The following is a 16,145-nucleotide window of genomic DNA, read 5'->3' on the forward strand; positions in this document are numbered from 1 at the left end:
ACTATACCCCCAAGAGAGGCCCAGAAAATAGTTCCTTCATTAAGGTATTGAGAAATGCATTTGTAAGGGGAGCACCAGAAGCTTGAAAAACCTTGGTGTCAGTCTTCCACATGCCAGGATCACTGGGAAAAACTACAAGGGCTCCTGATTCAATGGGAATCATGGAATCCCAGAGTAGCAAAGTCCAAGAAGCCAAGCTGCCAGGACAAAAGTGGGTTTGGTCACTGAAGCAGTGCTGGAACAACAGGGATCCTTGGCAGTGGTGTCCTAGTAATTAAGTACATGGGTGGTTTGATAAAGTATTATTTGATATATACAATTTAAAAACTGTAGATTTGGTGACCAGAATGTGGCTTGAGTCACGACAATGGAAATGTGTTGCATATGTGGTTGGGTACCAAAAGCCAAGTTAGTTCATAGTTTGGAGTCCTACTGAAGGAAGGGTAGACTGGTTCCACTTGAGAAAGAACCCCCCCCTCAACACTGCCACAAGAATAGGCTGTAAATATGTCCCCAACCCTTTCCCCAGAGGACCTATATGTAGCCATTCATTCCGTTGACTTAACACTAGCTAATTTAACACAAATATTTTCCTGTGGTTAGGCAACTAGGAATTACTAGTATTAATGTTGCTGTTGTTATTTGTTCCTCCTGGCCTTTGAATACTTTTATGTGGTTCATTGGAGCTTAGGAGATAAAGGAAGTTTTGGCTTCTGTCTATCTCAAAGTTGTTCCAGTGGGTCTGTGGACACACCTGATTCTGTTATATTCAGTTCAAATGTATTACTTGGCAATCAGCATTATCATATTGCTCCCTGAATCTTGGAATGAGGACTACTATGGCCAGAAAAGACAAATGGTAGCCCCTGGAAGTTCCCTTTCTAACCAAAAGAGTAAGCCAAAATCAATTGTGCACCCTAGGGAGAATTAGAGAGATTAGTACCACCAACAGAGACCTGAAAGATGCAGGAGTTTTCCCATGATGTATCTAGTTTTTGACTCATCTACTTGACCTGTGCAAAAGGCAGACTGATCTTGAAAATAACTTGACTCATGTACATTTGCATATCCCCTCACCTTGCTAACTCATCCTCTAGGCCTTAGGTGAATATTATTTCTTCAAGAACTTTCCCTGACATACAGAATAAGTTTTTCACTCAACTCCCCTCAAAAAGTCAGTAAGGCTAAAAGGATAACAGTAGATGGCAATTACACAGTAACAACACTTGTGTCTCTTGGTCTGCAGTCAAGAAAACAAATATTTCAAACAGGAAATTTAACAGAGGGAATCAGTTGCAGACTTTTTAGAAGTGCTGGAGGAGCTAAAGAGGATATAAAATTAGATTATTCAGAAACTAGTAACTGCAGATACCACAATTCACTTAGGGCTGAAAGAATAAAAAAGAAGAGGTGGTGAAGAGCTCCTGAAGGTAGGACACCACTCTGCATGTCACTGGTGGGCACTGCCATTGCCATTAGAGGCACATTGTGACTTTCAAACCCACTATGCTCTGTGGAAACTTTAAGGAGCAGTACAGTCCATTGCCACCCATTGTGACACCGCTGGTGGCTCACAGCTGACAGCAGCCCCTGTAGACCAGAGTCTACAGCTGCTAGTAGCCATCAGGGATGCCCACTGCTACCAAAGACATCAGAAGCATTAAAAAAATGGCCCTGCTTTCTTAACACATTTCAGTCTTTCAGCCAGTACTTCCCTTGGGTAAAAGCTAACCAGACATCTACTAGAAAGGGAGTCTGGGAAATGAATTTTGCAGAGCTGCAGCCCTCTCAAAAAGGAGAAGAATATGAAAGATGTGAAAGAAGGCAAGAGCAAACAAGAAAATAACCAGAACAGCCTACCCTTTTGGTTATTTGACATCCATTCTCCTCAGCTTTCCACCTGTATTTCACTTCTGTACAAGGGCATAATATTCAGGGTAGTATGATGGGATTATCTTAAATGAATGAAATATTTTCATCGGTTTTTCCAAAAGTGAGATGTAAAGTCTCCTCTATATCTACCACTGTAGCCAGCCCTGGGTGAGGCTGTTAAGATAGTTCTGGCCAAAGCCAGTGGTGCCATGGAGATGTGCAATGGGAGTATGAATGGAGAGAAGGCAATCAGTCTGAGAGGTATTTACAGATTTAATTTAACTTAATTTTCAGAATTAAATCTTAAAAGAATTTGTCATATGTCACATAATGAACAATGTCTGAAGCAATAATTTGCAGAACACTCAAATGTTCTTTATGGTCAAATCTATATTGTCTCCATCCAGACTAAGAAAATAAAATTCAAATTCAATCAAAGAATGGAAGTGACTGCCTATGCATGCACAATTTCCCCATATAAATTTTATCTCTGTGTGTAGCTCATGTTGTTTGTTTATGGATGGTTCAGAGGTCTTGGATATTTTCTCAAATGGTTTTATTGTCCAAATCAAGCCCAAGACATCTGCAACTGGTATATCATGAGTCTGCTCACCTGATTGATCAATCCCAGTGAATGGCACAGGATTCATTCAAACAATAGAATTTTCAAAGGAGATAGTATTGTGTGCATTAACCACTACTCATCTAGACTTATAATTAAAAGTATGTAGGCCTATTCATAGAAAAATATTTTATTTCTATCCTGGAAATGGCTTAGAAGCTGAGAAAGTTTCAAGGCTCTTTCTGCTTCTGAAAGTTTGAATTTGCTGAGTGCTGACTTCAACCTAAGCACATGTGTGATTCTATCCAGAAGCTGATTCCACGCTTCAGTTTCCCCACACGTTCTGTGAAAGTTCGCTAAGTGAAAGGATTTGGTTTTTTCCTTCACTCTCTACCTCTGTTAAACCTCTGTTAAAGCTGTACTTCTATTTGGAAACCTCTCATTTCTTATCTCAGCCCTAGTGACTCTTGCTTCAGGACAGCAGCCTGCCATCCCCACTGAGTTCTCAAATATCAGCTGCTCTTGAGTGCAGGTTTCTCATGCCCCTTCTCTCTTCCTATTGTTCACCGTCTCTTTAATTTTGGTCCAGAAACACTTAGTGTTGGCATAGACAGCAGTGAATTGGCCAGGACATAAGAATTCTAAGAAGTCTAAAAGAACTGGTAATTATGTGAGGTGATGGAGGTATTTATTAACTCACGCCACTATGGTAAATATATGACGTAAAAACCATCATGCTGTACACCTTAAACGTACACAGTGTTGTATGTAAATTTTCTGAATAAAGTAGGAACAACAAAAAAATCCTTTACCTAATAGAGTTTGACCACTAAATATTATGATCACTTGTAACATTTTAAATGAATTGTATGATGGGAAGAAGTTAATTAACCACACAAGCAAGCTTTTCTGGGTTGAGTATCACAAGCTAGGCGTTCCGATCTCCACGTTCCCCCTATGTAATTACAGCTTTATTTAAGTAATTACAGCTATATTTAATACATTTTTGCTAGGAATGGTCTAAATTGACTGGGTGATAATTTTAAGAGAGTTCTAAAAGGTAAGTCTTTCCCACACCGGGAGTCGAACCCGGGCCGCCTGGGTGAAAACCAGGAATCCTAACCGCTAGACCATGTGGGAGAAGACGCTTCCAGCCTGCCGTGTAAGTAAATTGAAACATTCTCTCAGCTTCCGCCTTCTGTGTTCGGCCCCGCCTCCTGCCGCACCAGGTTTCTGCGCATGCGTGGCTTTTCGGCTTTCCCTAGTTGCGGTGAGCTCCCAACGCTTTCTCCGCCCAAGGGTGGGAGCGGGTGCTTTGTCTAATGGACGCCGCGGCTCACCTGTCTCCCTGCTTAGAGAGGCTGCAGCCAGGACTGAATCTCCAGAAATCTCTGTTAAAAAGCTCCCGCGGTGAGATTTGGATAAGAATGGACTAAATGGCTCAAGGAACAAATTCTGAGATTGGCTCCCCAGGTCCCAGTTCTCCGGGTTTGTCGCTGCGGATAACCCTTTATTAGACCAGATTTTTCCAATCATGAGAGTTTAGCCCTTAGGGCATTTTAACTGGAATTTCACAGTTCGATGCCTGCATGAATGAAACCCGGAATAACCTGTGGGGAACGTTTTGGGCGAATATGGCCTTCGGAGACTACTGTTTTCACGATCTTGTTTAGGATTGGCCTTACATTAATAAAACCAAAGCAAAACACCCAAAACTTTAAGTAAAGGAAAAATCCACACATTGCACTACAGTAAAGAACTCGTACCTGGGGGCGGGGGTGGGGGGAATAAAAACAACAACAACAACAACACAGATTGGGAATAAACATAAAAGATAAATATATACATAAGAAACTACACATGATTTTTAGTAAGACAAACACTGCGATATGAAAGTGAGAACTTGCTGTGAATAGGCCATTAGTTGGAGAGGAACCCCATGGACAAAACAATTTGAAAAAAATCTCAACCTCTCTGGCTCCCAGCTAGCATTTGGACAAAAAACAAAAGTGTGAAAATGTGAAGTGTTGGCAAGTTATGTGGGAAAAAGGAAGTTCTTAGAAACTCCTAAAAATTGATCAAGGAGGCACAGTGTCAGGATTTTCTAAATGTGTTTATGACCAAGCAATTCTATTTTTCATTTTTTGTAAACCCCGCATTGTTCTTGAACTGCTTTTCAGACACTTAATATCAAGACACACTGCTGTGCAAGTAATACACACACCTTGGGGCATGATAACATTACCACAGTGGAGGGCCAGGATAACCCTAAGGAAAAAGGGAAGAAGGGTGAAGGGATTAAAATATTCCTAATCTCTAAGAATTTCAAATGTCTGATGAAAAATCAAAATTCTTAAGAATTGAAAACATTATTTGACATGAAAGGGACTATAAATAACATCAATATGTCAAAATTCTAGCTACAGATTGTAAGGAAATGTTTGAAATATGTTTGATAGGAAAAGGTGACTATGCATACCATACAACTGAAACTAAGCATCTGGGGAAACCCACAGGGATAGGGGGCAAGGAGTTCTGATTAGCCAGTAAATTCAGGGAAAAAGCTCAGCCTCATGTGTAACCATGGCAGCACAATGTAAAACAATGCTAAAATATCCAGTGTTAGGGAAGAAGTGAGGACACAAACCCAGACAATGGAAATGGGCACAGTCCATTTGTGGAGGGAAGGGAAGGAATGGGTAGGAACAACTTGGCAATTAGGTATTGAAGTGTGGAAGGTGTATATTTAGTTCGGCATTTTCAATTCTGTGCTGCCCATAGCCAGGTACCCTATGATGGCAGCATATTAGGATTGTCTGGGAGGCAGTCATCTCAGAAGAGAGTCTTGGGGCCTCTTCCTACTCTTAACACTCTCTGCAGCTCCCACATGGGAGAACAAAGAGCACAGCACAGACTTCAAGGTTATTCATTAACATTCTGAAAAATCAATAGTTGACTGGCATCCCCCAGCCCCTCATCACCTGAATGCAGAGCCTTCTGAGGCAGGAGGGGCCAGAGCCACAAGATGGCTCTTAAGATGGGGTAGAATTCTGAACTCTCTATCCGGTCCATACTAAACATGGGGCCTAGTATACGATAGATATGCAATAATTTTTGATTGGTTTATTTTCTTTTCAATGATAGTAAGATTATGAAAGTGATTTTTTGGCAAGTCCGAGTTCCTCAACTTGTGTTTCTAAAAATGTGTCCAGTTGGGAAGGAAGATGGTAACCACCCTTACTCTTGCTAACAAATACACTAAACAAAGCAAACACAAAACTGGCATTGCTTCCATAGAGCATTTTTGATTACTCTCTAAGCCAAACCAAACATTTATTTAAAAAGTAACTGTTCATTATATTGGGCTAGCCACATGGAATTGCCAATTACCCACTGGTTTTGATTTACTACAATGGAAATTTCATGTTTTAACACAATTCTTCCCCTAACTGTGATCATCCAGATTTACCTAATAATAGGAGAGACTTAAGGAAAACATACTATTTAATTGAAATCTGAGTTTTCCAACAGCAATATCAACAGCAACAACAACAATAAAAAACTACACTTGCTCCCAGGATATAGACACTTTGCTTTTTAAAGTCACCATGCAAAGATGAAAGCCTAGTGGGCTGAGAGGTGGGAAAAGAGCAGTTACAGAGTATTTATTTAACAAATTTATTCTGGTGTGTAAAAGCAGAGTTGAAATGTGATTCACAACTTCAACATTATTTAAAATTTTTAAATTAACGTTTCTTATGTATTTTGAGAGAGAGTGACAGATAGCGTCACAATTGGGGAAGAGGCAGAGAAGAGAGGGAATCCCAAGCAGGCTCCACACTATCAGCAAAGAGCCTGATTCAGGGCTCCAACTCACAAACCATGAGATCATGACCTGAGCTGAGATCAAGAGTTGGATGCTTAACCTGCTGTGCCACCCAGGTGCCCCAATTCAACATTATTTAAATCAATGAGAATTCCTGAATTATTAGAGGGAGAAGAAAATTCCCTTCAGTGAATAAAAAACATTTATGAATTCATCTCTAAAATGGGGACTCCTTTAAAGTAAGCTACATTTCCAAGTATGTTGAAAAAAATAGTCATTGCTTTAGAGAATTAGCATGTGATTGAAGAGACTGTAGCAACCATTAAAAAGATGATGTCATTCATCATGAAGCCATGCTTGCTTTTCAGTAGGAATGAAGTTGTCAGGGAGATAATTCTTGAGGGCACACAGGCTTAGATTTTTATTGGTTGAGTAGAAGTCCATTCAAGTTTTTGGGACTTAGAGTTTACACAAATGTTAGGATCTATTTAAAAAAAAAAAAAGAATGCAAAATCATGAATATAAAATTCTGTATGGAAGTGAATATTTAGAGTAAGAAGAAATCACAACAAATTACACATTTAAAAATGAAAAATATCACAAATATTTAAAAATCTAGAAGAGAATATTTTTATTTATTAACTTCTAATGCCCCCGTGTTAATTTTTTTTCTACATTTCTTTTTGGCTGCATACTCTGATCCTTTCCTCATGTGACACAGAATGTAATATTTTCTGTGGAGAGAATCTAAAGATAATGCAGTCATTAGCATGATTTTTGAATTTAAAAAAATTCTTAATATTTATTTTTGAAAGAGAGAGAGACAGAGTGTGAGTGGGGAGGGTCAGGGAGGGAAGCACAGAATCTCAAGCAGGATCCAGGCTCTGAGCTGTCAGCACAAAGCCCAATGTGGGGCTTGAACCCACGAACTGCGGGATCATGACCTGAGCTGAAGTCAGATGCTTAAACGACTGAGCCACCTAGGTGCCCCCCCCCACCTTTTTAAATTTTTTTAAAAATTTAGCATGATTTTTGAAAATTGTTCTTTTGTTATCAATAGTTGAAAATTTTTATTTTAGTTTCTCAACTCATTGTTAGTAATAACATACATTTTTAACATTGCTATTAAATTAGAGCAACTTCTGTTAAAGTTTTTTCATACATGAATCATAACATTGCAGGATATTTCAAATATTCCCTCAATTGTTGACACTTATTTACCAGTTTAGTAGTTGTGTCTCATTGCACTGGCATCTTAGAAGATTTTGTGGTTGTTTCAGTCTTTGTTGAAATCAGTATTTTGTGTCAAATCAGCAGGAAATTTAAATATTTTCTCAATGAATTCATATGATTTGCTCCTTTTTTATTTTTTTAAAGTGAGAGAGAGAGAGAGATTGAGAATGAGTTGGGAGGGACAGAGAGCGAGACAGGGAGAGAAAGAATCCCAAGCAGGCTCGACAGACAGTGCGGAGACCAAGGCAGGCTTGATCTCATGACCATAGATCATGACCTGAGACGAAATCAAGAGTGATGCTTAACCTACTGAGCCATCCAGGAGCCCCATTTGCTCCTTTTTATTAATTAGATTATCAAAGAATTTAAGAGTTTGCCACTTCTTTTTGAAATTTATATCTTTTTCTTAATGAATTATTACTTTGGTATTATTTATGTGACTTTCACATAATGTGTCAAGATTTGTTAAAACCCCATTGTGTTGGAATGTGTAAAACATAATTTCACACACAGATGAACATTCACAGTTTGTAGGATAGCTGTGATTTTGTGCTTTGCAATCATAGGACTTGTTATAAATTATTTTCTATATGATTCCTATCCAGAAAAGTATCTAGGAGTTTTTGAATGGTATCAAGTATATTCCTAAGAGGAAACCAATGATAATGCCATCCTCTAGTTAAAATTTTGCATGTCTGGTAATTGGAAGAATTTTCCACAGGCTAGCTTCTGGCTCTGTAAATAGCAAAGCTGCTTTTCTTCCATTGCAGACATCTTCCAGTGCCAGAGCCATAGGAAATGTTCTTATCAAGATAACACCTCTAGCTGTTTGTGTCATAATACTGAGTGATTAGCATGGTGAAGTTCAAGTCTGTGAGGCTCAGCACTCATACAAATGTTGGGATCCATTTAAAGAAAAAGAATACAAATTCATGAATGCAAAATTCTGTATGAAAGTGAATATTCATTGCGGACAAATGACAACTAATTACACATACACAAAATGAAAAATACCAAAAATACTTAAAAATCTAGAAAAGAGGGGCACTTCGGCAGCACAGTTGGTTAAGTGTCTGACTCTTGGTTTTGGCTCAGGTCACGATCTCACAGTTCTTGGGATTGAACCCCATATCGGGCTAAATGCTGAGTATGGGGCCTGCTTGGGATTCTCTTCTCTCTCTGCCCCTTCCCCACTTATTCTCTTTCTTTCAAAATAGATGAATAAACATTAAAAAAATCTAGAAAAGGGTATTTTTATTTATTAACTTCTAATGCCCCCATATTACTTTCTTCAGCCAGACCTTGAATTCTCATAGCCATCCAATTCCACCCAACCTGAGGGGAGTTGTGAAGGACCAGAATTCCAAGGAGAAGGAGACATTTACCTGATTGTAGTTAAAATAACTTACTTTGTAAACTTTACAAAACCTGTGACTGCATAAGACAGTCTGTGAGCCACGCCCAGGGTCTTGAAAAGGGCCAGTGAAAAGTGAAGCTTCCTAAAGCTAAAGCCTCATTTACTTCATGAAAAATTCACCTCTGGCTTTAGGAAGTAGACCTAAAGTCTCTGTCACCTTCCTCCTTTCTATCCCATCAACAGGGCCCTAGTTTAGACCTCCCTTGGATAACTCCTGAATGATTGAAAATGTTTCCTTGCTGGTCTGTCAATACCTTGGTTTTATCTTCTATCTGATATCTCGTTAGTCCACTAATTAAAACCTTCCAATGGTTATTTATCATCTAAGGTCAAATTCCTTAGCAGTTCAGAAAGGCCATTAATATCTGACTCATGCCTCTACATACAGCCTTATTTCTCTATGCTTTGTATTCTTTGTTGTTTCTCCTACTGTGCAGTACTAAAAACTCTTTTCCTTTGTATGTGCCAATTTACCTCTGCTAAATTGCCTTCTTCCCCAACTTTGTGCATATCCTTCATCTGCTTTACCTAAGGAATGCTTCCTTATTTGTCAAGACTTAGGTTAAATATCACCTCATTGTGGATATTTTTCTAGAACCAAGCTTTGCTCCATGGTAGCCCCCATCCATACCTTAGATGATTTCCTACATCATACCACTACTCCACCTTCTATACATCCTTATAACTCACTTCTCACCCTATATTATAATTAATTCAAATTGTATGTGTGTATTTCCCAAAACTTTAGTTTTGAGAAAGACAAAAAAATATACAGCCCCAGATATCCAGGGAGTTGGTCTGGTATTCATATCTAGATCATGTTATTTTTCTATTGCACATAAGCAATCTTACAGAACACAAAACTCAGACAAAGTCCCTCTGAGGCCATTATGAAGTGAGACAAAGCAAGGCCATTTCAATGTTGTCTAAGTATAGATGAAAAACAAGGTCCCTATGCCACCCACAAAATGTCAAACACCTCTCTCTCAGCTATGAGTGACTGCAATTTCTTGATCAATTATAACTTTTTCCTTCTATAGTCTTGAGGGTCCTCCCCCTAGATATGATGAATTGGGATACCCAGTTATAGAATTGTCTACATTTTCTGAGAGCATATCAATTCAGCCAACTAGAAACCAAATTATATGATAGATTCTTTGGAACAGCCTCTTGTGAAGATGCCATGGTTCCCTATGGTACATGTTCTTTCTCACTGAAAACAGTAATAAAACCAATTTGTTTAGCTACAGGTATGCCCCTGGTGGTCTTTGGCTGAAGAGCATTATGGAAATAAAGCTCCACTTAGGTGCACTGAGAGCTTCCTGCCTTGGCCTGGTATGCTTGACTCAGTGATGGCACACACATCTTGGACTTTGTGCCTGTACCTGCACCAGATGCCATGTGCCCTGGCAGGGTGGTGAGTACATGCTGAATCGAACTCCCCTATTTTGCTAAAGGCTTTTCAGCATTAGGTTTATTTGTTTTTCTTAGGAATTAGGTCTTTTGGGATTTTTACTCATCAGAGTATATTCATATTGTTCTTTTATAAAATTGTTTATTAGTATTTACTACCTGTTTGTCTAATCCCCTGTTGTCTGCTTGCCTTGTATCTTAGAAGTTATTTGTCTTTGGAGGGAAAGTCTATAGATCCAGATCTGAGAAATCCATCATCAAGCCATCTCAGGGGCTGAGAAATTGAGGTTTCTTCTCAGTGTTCTTTGAGCAACCTTTGCCCTGGTCACCATCTAAAACCCTGGTAAGAACTTCTTCTGCAGTCTTATTTTTGTATTCTCTCAAAAACTGCACTTATTTAATTTTATCTGCTTGTAACTAGATATTTTCTGGCCCCAATAGATGATGATCGGTCTTTACCAAGCTTCAGACACACGCAATCATACAAGAGCCATCCTTATTTTTTATTTTATTTATTTATTTCTTTATTATGTGAAATTTATTGTCAAATTAGTTTCCATACAACACCCAGTGCTCATCCTAAAAGATGCCCTCCTCAATACCCATCACCAACCCCCCCCCTCCCTCCCACCCCCCATCAACCCTCAGTTTGTTCTCAGTTTTTAAGAGTCTCTTATGCTTTGGCTCTCTCTCCCACTCTAACCTCTTTTTTTCTTTTTCTTTTTTTCCTTCCCCTCCCCCATGGGTTTTGTTAAGTTTCTCAGGATCCACATAAGAGTGAAACATATGGTATCTGTCTTTCTCTGTATGGCTTATTTCACTTAGCATCACACTCTCCAGTTCCATCCACGTTGCTACAAAGGGCCATATTTCATTCTTTCTCATTGTCACGTAGTACTCCATTGTGTATATAAACCACAATTTCTTTATCCATTCATCAGTTGATGGACATTTAGGCTTTTTCCACAATTTGGCTATTGTTGAGAGTGCTGGTTATAGATATTTTGTAATTTTCATTGGTTTCTTCAATATAAACTACACTTCCTCCAGGCTGACCCCTTGCTTTCCTTATATTTTATCACTATTAACTCAAATTATTGTGCATATCTTTCTAACTGGCACAATTTTACCAACACATTTGAAACCAAAGAGAACACTTTAGAGAATTTTTAATATAGGCAGGATAGTTCACTTGAGCAGCACTTTAGAACAGAAAGGAAACAAAATCCCTACCGTTTCATGATCTACTTTCTTTAAATGGTATAAGGCTTCCGAATACAATTTAGGTCCAAAATTTGCCTCCCTAAAATATTCTTTAGCTAAAGCTAATGAAAAATATGAGACACTGTCTCTCTAAACAGTATTTTTAAACAATATTCAGGATTGGCTACTATTGACATTTCCAAAGACCTTCATAATTTGTTCTTGATGGTTTGAAGTCAGAAATTAAACAATATGGTTGTAAATAAAAAAAAATTGCCTGGCAAATCACCTGTTGCATGACCTTCAATATTTGAGAATTTTTCACAGGCTTTAGCAACAAAAAATTTTTTCAAAGCCCTCACAAGGGAATTGCCTTATTTGTCTAGAAGAGACATCATTTTGTTTAAGTGAGTGTGGGCTTTTTGATCAGATGACTTGATAAAATTCTCAAGGACTCACATTATGTCAAAACCAGCTGCACGACACTCTCTTTTGTATGTGTATATGTCAAACTATTTTTGTTGTTGTTGTTTGTTTTTAAAATTTAATTAATTAATTAATTAATTTTTAATTTACATCCAAATTAGTTAGCTTATAGTGCAACAATGATTTCAGGAGTAGATTCCTTAGTTCCCTTTATCCATTTAGCCCATCCCCCCTCCCACAACCCCTCCAGTAACCCTCAGTTTGTTCTCCATATTTATGACTCTCTTCTGTTTTGTCCCCCTCCCTGTTTTTATATTACTTTGGTTTACCTTCCCTTATGTTCATCTGTTTTGTCTCTTAAAGTCCTCATATGAGTGAAGTCATATCATTTTTTCTCTTTCTCTGACTAATTTCACTTAGCATAATACCCTCCAGTTCCATCCACATAGTTGTAAATGGCAAGATTTCATTCTTTTTGATTGCCGAGTAATACTCCATTATATATATATATATATATATATATATATATATATATATACACCACATCATCTTTATCCATTCATCCATCAATGGACATTTGGGCACTTTCCATACTTTGGCTATTGTTGATAGTGCTGCTATAAACATTGGGGTGCATGTGTCCCTTTGAAACAGCACACCTGTATCCCTTGGATAAATGCCTAGTAGTGCAATTGCTGGGTCGTAGGGTAGTTCTATTTTTAATTTTTTGTGGAACCTCCATATTATTTTCCAGAGTGGCTGCACCAGCTTACATTCCCATATGTCAAACTCTTTTTAAAAATGCATCTCAACTTGCTTCCCATTCCTTATAGAAGAAGATAATTAGCTATTTGTCTGAAGAGTGTTTCCTCACATCTTTTTGTCCTACTCTTTTCCCCTTTCTTGAGAAACTTTACAGATCAACTGAAAAAAAAAAGGTCATTCAATTGTTATGTATATACTCCAGGAATATTTAGTTCAGATCAACAGTCAAAATTGTCTAAAAAAGAAAGAAAAAAGTTATCAAAATATGTTCTCTTTGTGGACACTGAAAACTATATTTACGTAATAGCCTTTGTGACTCTAGATAGGAGATAAGAAGAAAAGGTTTCAGTTTCAAAATAGAAGAAAACCTTGGCATGATTCAGCATCCTTAACAATTAGTTCACCATGAACAACATCACAACAATATTTTGGATTGTTCAAAATCAAGGTTAAATTTCTTGTGATTCAAACTTTCTACATTGATTTTGTAAGTTAAGTTTCCAGTACTTCAATAATTTTTAATTAAAAATTTTATGTATAAACTTGAACTTAATTAAATATAGTGACAATGTTTATGTATTTTATATGAATACATTTTAATTTTAGAATAGTATTAGATGTACATAAAGGTTGTGAAGATAGCACATAATATGCCATATATCCTGTAGCCAGTTTCCCTGATGTATTAGCCTCTTATATTAGTCTGGTATGCTTATCACAATTAATGAACCAGTTTTGGTATATTATTATCAACTAATGTCCATATTTTATTCATATTGCCTTGGTTTTTGCCTGATGTCCTTTATCTGTTCCAGGATCTCATCTAGGGCACCACCTTACAATGAGTCATTGTATCTCCTTATGTTCTTTGGGTTTTGACAAGTTCCCAGACTTTCTTGTTTTTGATGACCTTGACAGTTTTGAGGAGTACTCATCAGATGTTTTGCAGAATGCCCTTCAGTTGAGATTCAACTGATATTTTTCTCATGATTAGATTTGACATATGGGTTTTTAAATGGAAGAGGTAAAATGCCTCCATTCCCATTACATCATATCAAGGGTACATATTATCAGCTGTTGATCTTAACCTTGATCAGCTGGCTGAGGGAGATTTGCCAGGTTTCTTTACTATAAAGTTATTATTCCTGCCCCCCCCCACCTTGGCATATTGTACTGAAGGGATTCAGAACAAGTCTTTCCAAACCGTGCCACTTTGACATGTGGACAATTTTGAGCTGATGGCAGTCAAGGCCCAGCAGACTCAATAAAAGCTATTAGCTCTCCCTTAAACTACCTGAAAGAATTTAGATAGGGGGCCTGGCTGGGAAAGAGAGCTATTACCAAGAGATATGTTTTTTATATAAATGACCTATTTGTATAGCAGGATTAATGTCTAATTACCAAACATCTGCTCTTCTTATTGTCCTGTGAATCACCCTTCTCCCTTTGAAATCTAAGGTCTCTATCTCATTTCTTAGCACAACATGACATACAAACCTCAATTACCTGGCTTGCCCTTGGGTCTCATATTCTTAAGGGACCCCTATATGTATGTAATTAAATTTGTTTTTCTCTTGTTAATCTGTCTTATTTTAATTTGATTATTAGACCTACCAAAGAATGGACAGCACTCTTTGGAAGGAAGTCATAATGCCCAGCCTTCACTTAATGAAAGGACAGTTATGTTCTACCTTCCTTAATGGGGAGTATCTGCATAAATTCTTTGAAATTCTTCTTCAAAGGAAATTAGCTTATTATTCCATATTAATTAATTAATTAATTAGTTAATGTGTGTGTGTATCTGTATCTTAACACTTTCTTGTTTTTTGGCACAGTAAGATGCTCCAGACTCATCTTGTATATTTCCTGTCTCAAGAATAAGCCATTTCTCGAAGGAGTCCTTGGAGAATGGTATTAGAAATCAAGATCTGGGTGCTGGGTGTGCTCATTGCTACTGGGATGTCATTTCTTCTAGGTCATCCTGGCTGAAAGAGCAAGGAAATTTATGTGTGTACATATACTATATGTCTATATTTATAGATACTAACAGATCTATAAATATTTCTATATGTGCCTATCTATGTGAAGCTAAACACGAGTTCATACTGATGTCTCTAGCTCTAATCTGTTACCTACAGATTATTCTAGCCTTCTACCCATGCTTATATGTAACATTCTGCTTTAACAGTGAGAAACCTGACACTTAGCATTCACCATCTACTTTCTTTTCAATTCCATATATGTGTATAGTAGTTTCAGATGTGTTAACCCATATCCTGAAATAAAATTTCCATCTACAGTGCAATGCTTATGCACAGATCCTTTGCCTTTAGTCTTATATACTCATTTCTAAAACTACTTAGGTCTACACTATTTGTCCCTGCTCTCTTCTGTGAGGTTGTGTCATGCACTTGTAATACAGTTAGATCCTTTTGTTACAGCCTGCATTCCATTTTAAGGGGCCTTGACTTCCCAATTGATTTTTAAACATTTCCACATATACACTTCCTCTTTGTGTTGTAAAGTTCTATGCTTTTTGACAAATGCATAGATTTATGTATTTACCATTATGGTATCATACAGAATAGTTTCACTACCCTAGAAGAGCCTTGGTAATTCAACCATCTTCCCTCTCCAATTTCTTGGCAACTACTGTTTGTTGTCTCTACAGTTTTGCCTTTTGCAGAATGTTCTATGAATGGAATCACATAATATATGGTCTTTTCAGACTGACTTCTTTTATTTAGCAATGTACATTGAAGATTTACATGTTTTTGTGTAGCTTGATAGCTTATTTCTATTTATCACTGAATAATATTTCATTGTACCCCATCCAAAGTTTGTTTATCCATTCACCTAGGACATCTTGGTTGCTTCCACTTTTGGCCATTATAAATAGCTATACACATTTATAGGTAGGTTTTTGTGTGGGTATAAGTCTTCAGCTCAGTTGGGTAAATAATGAGGAGTACAATTGTTAGATCACATGGTAAAAGTGTGTTTGGCTTTGTAGGGAACTGATAGACGATCTTCCAAAAGGACTGTATTGTTTTGCATTTCCACCGAGCAATGAATGAGAGTTCCGTTTGCTCCATATCTGTGCCAGCAACTGATTTTATTACCTTTTTTGGATTTAATTCATTCTAATAGATGTGTTGTGGTATCTCGTTGCTGTTTTAGTTGACATTTCCCTAATGACAAATGATGATGAAGACCTTTTTGTATGCTTATTTATAATTTGTGTAGATTCTTTGGTTATATTCTGATCTTTTGCCCCATCAGCATTCAGTGATCTCATTACTATGGCAGAAGGATGTTCTTGCCTTATTGCACATATGTGATTTTATGTGTCATTTCTTACTCTGTTAATAGCCTCCAGCGGACCAAGCCAGGGCCTGCCACATTTGATCTGACAATCAAATGACGCA

General features: G+C 37.6%; 1 long non-coding RNA gene and 1 other non-coding gene across 2 annotated transcripts; one reads left to right on the plus strand and one right to left on the minus strand.

Moving 5' to 3' along the window:
* Positions 1-3,502: 3,502 nt before the first annotated feature.
* Positions 3,503-3,574, minus strand: TRNAE-UUC. The gene has a single exon. It is a non-coding gene; the product is annotated as a tRNA-Glu (tRNA).
* Positions 3,575-10,128: 6,554 nt separating this feature from the next.
* LOC123386326 lies at positions 10,129-15,437 on the plus strand. The gene is made up of 3 exons (XR_006600109.1): positions 10,129-10,327; positions 10,526-10,666; positions 14,326-15,437. It is a non-coding gene; the product is annotated as an uncharacterized LOC123386326 (long non-coding RNA).
* The last annotated feature ends 708 nt before the right edge of the window (positions 15,438-16,145 follow it).

This window comes from Felis catus, chromosome B3 (assembly GCF_018350175.1).
Source record: "Felis catus isolate Fca126 chromosome B3, F.catus_Fca126_mat1.0, whole genome shotgun sequence".
Taxonomy (NCBI): Eukaryota; Metazoa; Chordata; class Mammalia; order Carnivora; family Felidae; genus Felis; species Felis catus.